Below are 11741 nucleotides of genomic sequence, written 5' to 3'. Positions count from 1 at the left end.
CTGCCTGCCAATGCAGGGGACATGGGTTCGAGCCCTGGTCTGGGAGGATCCCACATGCCGCAGAGCAACTGGGCCCGTGAGCCACAATTACTGAGCCTGCGCTCCGCAACAAGAGAGCCCGCAATAATGAGAGGCCCGCGCATCACAATGAAGAGTGGCCCCCACTTGCCACAACTAGAGAAAGCCCTCGCACAGAAACGAAGACCCAACACAGCCATAAATAAATAAATAAACAAATAAATTAATTAATTAAAAAAAATTTTTTTTTCACAGTGCAAAGTACACTGGCAATGAATTTTCTCACCTTTTGTTTGTCAGAAAATACCTTCATTTTTCTTTCTTTTTTTTTAAAAAAAACTTTACTGCTGAAAAATGCTAACCATAAGTGGACAACACAGGGTTGCCATAAATCTTCAATTTGCAAAAAGTGCAGTATCTGCAAAGCACAGTAAAGCAAGGTATGCCTGTACATGTGTGTGTGCTGATGTACATGTATAATTAATATGCATAAAATATGTATATATAATTTAAGTATTAAAAATATATGTGTTAATGTTCATTGTTTGTCTGAAATTCACTATATCCAGGTGTCTTGTATTTTTATTTGATAAATCTCTCACCCCTTGGTCTCTGTGTATGCTCTCTGCATTCTAATCTCTTCTTTTTAAAAAAATCATTTAAAAAAATTGAAGTATAGTTAATTTACAATGTTGTGTTAGTTTCAGGTGTATAGCAAAGTGATTCAGTTATATATATATATGTGTGTGTGTGTATATATATATATATATATATATATATATATTCTTTTTTAGATTCTTTGCCATTATAGGTTATTACAAGATATTGAATATTGTTCCCTGTGCTATACAGTAGGTCCTTGTTATTTATCTATTCTATATATAGTAGTGTGTATTTGTTAATCCCAGACTCCTAATTTATCTCCCTACCTCACCCTGCTCTCCCTTTTGGTAACCATGTTTGTTTTCTATGTCTGCGAGTCTATTTCTGTTTTGTAAATAAGTTCATTTATATCATTTAGAATATATCTTTTTCTTTCTCCTTTGTTTCTTTGTTTCTTTCTTTCTTCTTTCTGTCTCTCTCTTTCTTTCTCTCTCTCTCTCGGAGCCTTAACCACTGGACCACCAGGGAAGTCCCAATACCTTTACTTTTCACCTTCATTTTTGGAAGGCTATTTTCATCAAATAAAGGATTCTAGGTTGAGTCTTTTGGCACTCTAAAGATGTCATTTCATTGTCCTCTAGCTCTTATTGCTTCTGACCAGAAGTCAGCAGTTACTCTTATCTTTATTTCCTCTACATAATGTGTCATTTTCCCCTCTGGCTGCTTTTAAGATTTTCTCTTTATCATTGGTTTTCAGCAAAATGATTATGATGTGCTTTGGTGTGGCTTTCTTTGTAGTTATTCTTCTTGGGATTCTTTGAGCTTCTTGGATATTTGGGTGTATGGTTTTCACCAAATTTGAAATTTGTAAAAATTTCAGCCCTTATTTCTTCATCCTCTGGTACTCCAATTATGTATGTGATAGATGAATTAATGTTGTTCTATAGGTCTCCAAGTCTCTGTTAAAAGTTTTTTAAATCTTTTTTTCCCCTCCAATCTGCAGTTAAACTCACCCAATGAAATTTTCATTTCAGACATTATATTTTCAGCTCTAGAAGTTACATTGGTTCTCTTTTATATCTTCTGTTTCTCTCCTCATTACATTTATTTTTCCTTTAAAATCTTGAACACATTTATGATAGCTATTTTAAAGTCTTGTCAGCTAATTTGATTATCTTTGTCATTATCTATTTCATTGATTTTTTTTTTCTTGGTTATGGGCCGCATTTTCCTTCTGGGTTCCCCAGAAACAGAGCCTGAGTCTGTTATTAGAATTAGGTGCCATGATTTCCTGAGGTAGGGAAGCAGGATGTGGCCTCAGGGGAAGTGTGTTCTTGGCCTGATCCACAGGGAAGGCTCTGGAGCATAAGCTGCACCACTGTGTTAACTTTCCTGGAGGCCCCCATTTCAGCTGGCCATTGACTGTAGGCTGCCCAACATCCAGGCTAATATCTCCCAACAGCTGAGGGCTGTTCTCTGGAGAAGGGGCAGCTGTAAGCCATGAGCAGCCCATGTTCACAGCTCACAATTGTGTGGGTGCACAGCTGGCAAAGGGCTTCTGGGTGGAGTCCTGCAACGGCCTTGACCACAGCATCTTTCTCTGTCTCAGAGTCTTCCAAGCGGGTCCCCTCTCTGCCTGACAGCAAATGCAGTCCGGGATGTGGGAATGGAGGTTAAGTCTCCTGGCAGCAACCCTCCACCAAGGAGAAAATGCCCATCTCCTGCCACTCGGACAGACCAATCTGGGTGACATTCTGTATAATCCTGGAGGTTCTGGTGGAATTGAGCCCCTGCTGCCTATGGCAGAGAATACCCTTAGGTGGGCTTCATGCTTTCCCTGCTCCTCCCTCCTGTCTCTTGGAATCTTCTCCCAAATGCACACTCTTGCTCAGGCACTGCATTCACGGGAATCCATACTAAAACGCCTGAGGCAGAAGTTCTGGACTGAACCCTGAGGGTAACGGAGACCTGTAGGAAGGTGTTATGTTTTCAGGGTGACTTAATTGGATTTTCACTTTAGAACAGTCCCAAGGGGCGGTGAGGAGTGGACGATGTCACAGTGGACTGTGGGAGAGGGAGTGGGTGTCGGGGGAGGAAAAGGACAGGAGTCACTGAGAGGGAGAGAGACAGGACTTGTGGCTGGTTGGAGATGGCAGGGAGATTCTGTAGCCCAAAGCCCTGGCAACCTGGAGCCCGGGGCCTGGGGCAGGATGGGGCCATAGGGAGGGGCTGGTTTGGGGGAAGCAGGCAGATCTGGTTTGCCCAGTGCCTCTCTAAAGAAGCAGTGATTACTTGAAATGTCCAGAATAGGCAAGTCTATTGAGACAGAAAGTAGATGAGTAGCTGCGTAGGGCTGGTGCGGGTAGAGGTAGGGCCCAGAAGGATTGGGAGTTGGGGGGTGATAGCTGAACGGTTTCTTTTTGGGGTGATGAAATGTTCTAAAATTGACCGTGGAGATGAGTGTACAACTTTGTGAATATACTAAAAACCATTGAGTTGTACACTTTAAATGGGTAGATTGTATGGTATGTGAATTATATTGCAATCAAGCTGTTTTTTTTTTTTTAAAAAAACAGTGAGTGCAAAGTTGTGCAAGGGATATGGGGTTGGCTGAGGGAGGGAACTTTGCTGACTCATGGAAGGTGGGATGGACCTCAAAGGTTATTTTATTCACCCACCTTGTTTACCAGTGGGGTGCAGGGAAGGAGTGAGTCAAGGGCTTACACCCAGGTCTCCAGACTTCCTGGTGTAGCTCTCTCCCCGCTGTCTCGAGCCACTTTGCCTACAGCTGCCCCTCCCCGGCCACTCTATCCGCCACAGCGTTGCCTTCCCTTCCCTTTGGCCAGTGACCTGGCTGAGAGGTAGGCAACAAATTGGATGAATGACCTTTCCACCTGCCCCCTCCCTGCCCTTCCTGGTGAGTCTAACTGCAGCCCCAGGGGTCTTCTTGCTGCCAAGGACGCGGCCTGGGAGGACCCAGCTTGGGTGGAGGGACAAGATGTTTGGTTCTCTGAGCAAGAAGGATCGGGAAATTGAGTCTGACACCTGGCAAGGCCCACTGGCCGGGCAGCACACAGGGGAGCCTGGCCGGCACCCCAGCCAGGCTCTTCCAGGCCAGCAGCTCGCCAGGGTCCTGACAGAGGCCAGAAGTGGGCACGCTGGGGGACGGGGGGTGGGTGTGTGGGAGCAGACAGCCTGTGGGTAATGGAAAAAGCTAGAACATTGGTCATGGCGGGCCTGCAGTATTCGTGTGTTGATGTCAACAGAAGAGGAGGAATTTGTGACCTTTTGCCAAAGATGCTGGTATTCCCAGTGGCCGCCTCAGAGCGCATGCTTGGACCACTCCTGGAATCTTCTTGCCATCATTGCTCCACCCTTGCTGCCAGCAAGACCCCCAAACCCCCCTGCCTCAGATACCTCCATCAACCTCGTCATCCCGCTCCTGGCAGCTCCCTCCAGGACAGAAGCCTACGTAGCACTGGTACCCAATGTTCCCCTTTTCTACCTGTCCAGTGTCATTCTCAGCAGACCCTCTGCTGGGCCCTGTCTCCCCACCTTTACGGCCCCAGGGGCTCAGGGATGCTCTGCATCCACCCAGTGGAACCTTTGCTCTCCTGCCTGACTATGGCCAGGGCCCTGCTTCCTTCCTAGAACAGGAGGGCCTATCCCCAGGCGACCTCCTGACTATCTGGCACCCCAGGCACCAGCCTCTCACTGAGTTGGAAACCCCTACCCTGTCAGCTGCTGGGTCATGCCTGATGCTTCATTCACATTAGCTAATGCTTGGGAGGCAACTGGGTCCCCTTCTTTCCCATTATCTCATCTGGAGACAAATGCTCATCGGTGACACTGGTCAGAGGGGCTTCTCAGACTGAAATAAAGTTGTGGCTGGAGGAACTTCTATGTTTGGTGGAGGGTTCTGGGTCAAGAGCTACTTGCAGCAGTTCCCTGGCTGTTAGCCTCAACGTTACTGTTGCGTCCAGATTCACTAGCCACAGTGGCATCCCCATCACCACCACCATCGCTGCCACCAATATCTCCATTGTTTCCATCATTTCCTCCATCGTCATCTCCATCCTATCCACCACTTCTACCGTCATCACCACTCCAAACCCATCGCCACCAGCTTCAGCAGCTCTACCATCATCACCACCATGGTCATTGCCCGTGTCTCCATCATCTCTACAATTTCCTCCATCCTCACTGCCATCTTCGCCTCCATCCTCACTGCCATCTTCACCTCCATCCTCACCTCCATCCTTACTTCCATCTTTACCTCCATCTTCATCTCCATCCTCATCTTTATCCTAATCTCCATCTTTGCCTCCATCCTCACCTCCATCAACCTTACCACTTGTACCATCACCACCACTGCCCCGCCCCAAGCTCCCTGGTTGGGCCCCTAATGTCACTAGACATTTCTTAACAACCAGGCCTGTCTCTGGTTGGAGAGGTGACCTGGATGTGGGGTGTGGCCAGAATTGCAGGTCCCAGCTGCCTCATGGCTCACGTACACCCGTGAGTTGGGACTCTTGCCTTGCACGGTGATGGTGGCCCCGTGGTGGGGTGACTGGCTTAGAGTCCACGCAGACAGTGTTTGAGAATCCGGGGGCAGCTCATGGTCAGGGTTCATGTGCTCTGGGGCCAAGGGGCTTGTCCTCACATGTGACCTCAAAGAAGACTGGAGATAGGGTAGGGGAAGAGCCTGAAGTGGGAGTCAGCACTCTGGCTGTGCCACGGACACAGCGTGGCCTCCAAAAGTCACCACTTCTCTCTGGGTGCCCCATCTTCCAAGAGCAACCCTCCCTTTCTCCATGGAGAGCTCTTGACAGGTGCAAAGTGTGTCTGGAGCCTCCACTCCCCTGAGGGTGTGCTGCCCAGCGGGGCCCCCTGTCAGCCCACCTGGGTGCATTTCTGGCTTTTACCTCTTACCAGCTCCGAGATCTTGAGGAAGTCACTCATTCTTTCTGCAAATTTTCTGTTTCCTCCTCTATAAGCAGGGGGTAAACACTAGACTCTACCTCTTAAGACTGCTATGAGGATTAACTGAGATCATCCACGGACAGCACTTAGCTCAGATTCTCACCAGTGCTCCAGCCTGCGCTTTGCAGAGGAGGATGCAGAGCTGGCTGGTTGCGGGGGGCGGGGGGCGGCGGGGAGAATTGCTGAGGTCATCTGCTCAGAAGTGACAGAGCAGGTGTTGGGAGCCAGGCCGCAAGGCTTCTCGTTTCTTTTCTGAGTTCCCGTTGACTTGGGAGTTGCGAGGGGCACACAGGGACGCTGAGGCCTGGCTCCTGCCCTGGAGCCCGTGGCCTGGGCCAGGGAGGGGAGAGGGCTGGGCCCCTGGCAGCAGAGCTGGGCTGAGAGGGGGTGTGCTATTCCAGGCCTGCCTGCGGGGGCTCAGCAGGACATTCTTGGGGAACTCAGGGCAAGGGCCCCAGAAAGGCTGGGCTGGGTGGGTGTTAGGGAGCCACGGGGGCTTGGGCCACCAGAGAGGAGAAAGATGGCATCCCAGTTAAGGGAAACTGAGCAAGTACAGTGGGTACAAAGGATCCTGGGTCCTGAAAGCTGAGTGCTGAAAGGGTCCTTGGAGGCCATCAGTGTATCCACCCGGCTCAAAGGAGAAACGAAGCCAGAGAAGGGCCAGGCAAGAGCAGAACCAGGGCTGTCACCGGACTCCCTCCTTCCTGCCCCCCCGGGCTGGAGGGGTCATTCTGACCATCAGCACAACTGTCCAACGCCATGAAGTCTGGTGGTCAAGTGCTGGCTGAAGTCCTGGACTTCTGTCCTGTGCTCCTTGTTCTGGTACCATGGTCCTGGGGCTTTTCTCCAGAGGACTTCAAGAGAACAATCAAGAGAGTGACCCAACAGTGTTAGAATTTCTCGCCACCAATCTGTCAGGAGACTCTCCCTCCTGTGCCACAATCATGCTGGAGGGTCACTGCCTGCCCCACCGTCATCTAGACAGGTGCAAAGTGTCATCGAGACAGGTGCAAAGTGTCATCGAGACAGGTGCAAAGTGTCATCGAGACAGGTGCAAAGTGTCATCTAGACAGGTGCAAAGTGTCATCGAGACAGGCCCTTCAGTGAGTCCAACTAGAGACCGGGCATCGTGTCAAGTTAGGATCCTCCTTTCATCGTGGAGAAACTGAGGCTCAGAGAAGTTAAGGCATCTGCCCGAGGTGCTTTGCTGGAGCAGGGCTGGGTCTGGACGCAAGGGCTGTCCGATGCCCCCTCGTGAGACTCACGCTAAAGCCCCCCGACTCCATGTACTTGACCAGAGCCTGTGGGTGAAAGGGATGAACTGGATGGTGATTCGGGGAGGAGTGGAAAACAAGATGAGCAGCTGTGGCCACAGCCAGCTGCCCGAGGGCCAGGGCTCCCTGCCACCCACGGTCCAGCCTGCTCCCTGCCAGGGCCTGTTGCCTGCTGCACTGCAGGCGGCCAGAATGCCCAAGCTCCTGGGGCTACCACCCTCTCTCCTCATGGCCCTGGCACGGCTTCCCACGCCAGTGGGCCTGGATGCCCAGAACGCCATCCACAAGTGAGCTCCAGTTCTGCAGCCCAGCATGGCCAGCCACAGGGTCTGCCCGTGGACACAGAGGCCCCCGGAACAGGAGGCGCAGGGCTTCTGGGCCTGCCTCTGGCCGTGGTCAGGCTCCAGGCCACCCAGGCAAAGGAGTGCCCTGCCGCCCACCACCCACCTAGAGAAAGCTATCTGAGGTGGGATGGGGAGCTGGGGCCCAGGCAGTGACTGGGCATTTCAGGAGGGAATTTCCAGGTAAGAGGACCAATTTGAGGCCCATGGACCCAACCTTCTCCCCCTGGATGGCCCCGGTCGCTGCCCATCAGCTAGCTCTCCCTGCGTCTCCTCTGTAGGTCCTGTCTCAGTGGGTGAACCTGCCAGCCCCTCACTTCCCACCAGAGTCCTGGCAGCTCTCTAATGACAGCCACATGATTGTTGCTCCAGGACAGACCTCTCCATCCCTTACACAATCATTCACCAGCCTCTGCCAGAGACCTCCCCCCTCCCACTCCTCTCCCCCTCCCCCTTCCCCCTCCCCCCAGCCTGTCTGCCTGCCTGTCCAATCCCATCAACAGTCAAGGTGGGCTTGTAAAAGTGGCACATGGGGCCATGTCACCCTGAGCCTTACGTCTTCCCTGACTCCCTGTTGATTGCAGAGAAAGTTCCAGGTCCTTAGCTAGTTGTCAAGGCCCCTGATATCCCAAGGCATTCTTGCTCTCCAGGCCCCAGTCTCCCTTCCAGGTAAAACATCTCTGGCCCCTGGAAGGTCTGGGCTGTTCGACAGCACCTCCTCAGTCCTAGGCCTAGATTTGGCTAAAACATGCCCCCTTCATGAAGCGTTCCTGCTGATTCCTTTGGCCTGGGGGACTTGCTGTGGTGCACCCACATGCACTGTTACGCTCAGGGGCACTGACTGGGGTCTTAACCTTCCTTCCCCATTACGGCGAAAGCTCCTAGAGGCAGGAGTCAATCCTGTTTCCTGGTCTTTGCGGCCCCAGTGCCCAGCACGGGGTCTGCCCCAGAGAGAGGCTATGCAGGAAGTGCGTTCGTTCATTCATCCATCCATTCCCTACTACTGAGGTGTTCTTGGAAGACTGGACAACATTCTCAAGCAGGACAGCCATGGGCAGCCGTGCTCAAAACCACAGGGTTTGGGGACAGCTGACAGGACCTGAGAAGCAAGGGGAGGTACAGATGATTGGTGTCTGTGGGGGAGACCTGGCCCCTGCCCCAGGGAGACCTGTTTTGCGGTAGCCTGGTGCATGGGACAGCTTGGGTTTAATTTTAAGCTCTCCTACTTCCTAGCTGTGTATCCTGGGTAAGCTGATTACCTGCTCTGAGCCTACGATGACATTTTCCCTTAGAGTTTCATGAGCAGTGAGGTGGTGCTGATGAAGCACATAGTGGGTACTTGATGGATGACTACTTGCCACCCCTTCCTTCCCTGGGGAGCTTCTTGTTCAATGTGGGACACTTGGAGCCTATTCTCAAAGAATCAGGACGTTGGGACTCCTCAGCCTGTAGAAGCCGTCCTGAGGTGGCCCTGGGGGAGCGTGAGCACGGCAGAGTGGGCCTGGGGGGTCTCTGCCTTGGGAGAAGGGGCTGCCTGAGTCAGGGGCACAAAGGTGCCTGCCTGCCCTTCTTGCCCACAAGCTGCCACGGCCCCTGTCCTCTGCGCTCCCCGGCAGCCCAGCAGGGCCAGTACTGGGTGCGCCCAGCATTGGCCCTACAGCCGCGGGCAGGGCCAAGCCTGCAATCAGGCATTGCCAATTGCCAATCCCTCTGGCATTGCCCGGGCACTGGCTTCCTGCAGACGGATGCAGGCTTGTGCCCTGGGCTGGCGGGCCCTCCCAGAGCTGAAGGGGCCTGGGGCCAGGCCCCCACCCACTGACCCTCCCAGGGAAGGCCTGATGAATGGAGGCTTGTCAGAGAAGGGCCACATCCCCGCACAGGTCACAGCAACCAGGGCAGGGGGACACCTCCCTCCTCTGACTGGGGCTTTTCAGAGCAGGGCCTTGCCCACCACCCTCCTCAGACTAGACTTTCTGAGCCAGGGCTGTGTCTCCCTGCTCAGATTAACTTACTTTTTAGGGTGGGTCCATGCCTCCTCCCTCATAACCAGCTTCGTGGGACAGAGCCATGACTCTTGCTCAGACTAAGAGAGAGGATGGGTTGCAAGAGCATCCTAGAAGCACGTGGTGGTGGGGGAAGCATGGGGAATTCAAGGCCCTACAAATGGTCCCATGGGTGATGGGTGTTAAGTGGTAGAGGAGGGAAAATAATGGATGAAGTGCGCTGGGCCCTACGGCACCCTCAGGCTGGGCTTTTGTCCTGAAGATTATGGGGAGCCGGGGAGGGAAGCAAGAGGGTCAGATGGGCGAGTCCCACAGATCCTTCTGGCTGCTGTGTGGACCACGGGAGACAGAGGCCCGGGCTGCCGAGCGATGGAGGGGGCCTGGGGGCGCACAGGGGGCCGTTTGGGAAGGAGGGATTGACGGCGCTGGTGGAGGGGGGCGGATGGCGGAGTCAGGCCCAGGCCCCTGAGTTCGGCTTGGGCAGCTGAGTCAGGGTCTCCAGCAGGGCAGCGATGAAGATGGTCATTTGGGGCCTGCACCTGAGAGGTGCCCCGGGGCTGTGCAGGTGGTGGTGTCCAGAACGCAGCCCTGGGAGGGGTTTGAGTCTGAGGAGTCCGGGGAGGCAGGCAGCAGGTGGGGTCGCCCCGCGCATAAGAAGGCCGGGGAGAGGGAGAGGCAGAGATTTCGCGGCTGGGCTGGGGGACGCAGGGAGGAGAAAGGGAAGAGAAATCCCCCACTGCAACGCCTGCGTCCTCTTCCGGAGGAGGGGAGGACTCGCCCTGCCTGGCTGGGGTGAGGGCCCAAGGCAGCCGATGCTGGGACGGCTCTGTGGGCTCCCTAAGGGCCCGCCTTCCTGGTGTGAGGCCGCCTGCCCTCACCTCCACTTCCACTCAACACCGAGCCCTCGCACTCCCTTGGAGTTTTCCAGGTGGAAATTCACCTCAGAGGCCCTCTGGCCCCGCGTACTCAATACATCTTGTCTCTGGCCCCACCCACCCCTGAGCCCCAGCAGTCCTATGGGCTCCAGGACCGAGGCTCCCCTGGAACACTGGGCCCTCCTCCTAGGCGAGCAGCAGCCAGGGAAGGAGACAGGCCCCCCGGTGACCCTCACGTACTTCTCCCCACTCCCCACCAGCTCCAGACACATTTGCGATTTATCTCTCTCTGTTGTTTATTATGTGGAGTCCAGGCCTCCCAGCCAACTTGGAGCTGGACCGGCTAGCCATGGCCCGAGACGGCCGTCCCAGCCAAGCCCTGAGAAGCCCCCCGCCTGCCGCCCTCTCCGCCGCCCCTGAGCCAAGCAGGCCCTGAGCTCTGGCCGGGCCAGACGCTCTTTATGGAACCCCAGGGCCCGTCTCCCCTATTGTCTGTCCATGTTTACAGCCTTGCTGTGTTGGCCTCATGATTTTATTGCAGGTGACGCCCCAGTCTGGACAGGGCCTGCATGCCATCCTGCTGAGGCTTCTGTCATCGCCCGGGCCCTGGGCCCCTGGACCCCTCATCCCTCATTCCGTTGAACCTCACCCGCCTGCAACAGCAGCACTGGGAGGGCTTATCACCCACAGGAGAGCGAGTGAGAGCTCGGTGGGTGAGCGGGGCAGGAGGTGTGCCTGCGTGTGTGTGCTCGTGTGTGTGCCTGTATATGTGCGTGTGCGTGTGTTCGGGGCTGGGGAAGGCACGTGCGCGCGCATGCACACACACGCACTCTTACCCCCTGAGCCTGTCAACTGTTGCCCCATCTCTGCTGTTGCAACACAGCCTGGAGAGCTAAGGATGTGGATGCTCGCAGACCTCCAGGCCGGCTCTCTGCTTCACAGGCTAAGTCACTCACCTGTCTGGGTCTCAGTTTCCTTTTGGGTAAAAAGGAGGCTGTGTTGACACCAGCCTCACAGCGTGCCTTTGGGCAACCAGAAGGGCTGTGCTGGCCCCTGGCTGCAGCCCTAAGGCCTGTCTGTCCCTCTGTCCCTCTGTCCCTTGCTCCCTCAGCTGCAGTTGTTAATGTTTGAGGCTCTTCCCAGAAAAACACAAATGTGCACATACAGGTAAAATTCGGTAAGTCCTCTGAAGCACCTCCATCAATCTTCTGGTGAAAAACCTCTATGAGGCTGGACAGAAAACTCCCCAGGAGGCCTAGAGTCTTCCATCGCAAATGCAATAAGAGTGGTAATCACCGTGATGTCCCAAGAGGTCAACAAGGGACCCAGGCAGCCGCCCAGGCCCGTCTCCTCTGTCCACCAAGAAACAAAATAAGGGGGCAGTTCTCAGACACCCTGAGGCCAGGTATGGCAGATAACCTGAGGTCATACCTTGACACTGGATTGTTTAATGACAAAGGTTGGTGCCCCCATCTCTAGAAATTGGGGGTGCTGGAGTGCTCACTTGGCTGTGTGATCCTGGGCTTAGGTCCCCTGCCAGCCCCCTGGCTGGAGTGACCAGGGCAGACCATGGCTGAGGGCCTGTAGCTCTCCGGGCCAGGGAGCGGACGTGAGGGGAGGATGGGGCCGGGTGGTGTTCAAGAT

Source organism: Balaenoptera musculus, chromosome 15, assembly GCF_009873245.2.
Source record: "Balaenoptera musculus isolate JJ_BM4_2016_0621 chromosome 15, mBalMus1.pri.v3, whole genome shotgun sequence".
In the NCBI taxonomy this organism is placed as follows: Eukaryota; Metazoa; Chordata; class Mammalia; order Artiodactyla; family Balaenopteridae; genus Balaenoptera; species Balaenoptera musculus.
Note: the sequence above shows the minus strand (reverse complement) of the source record.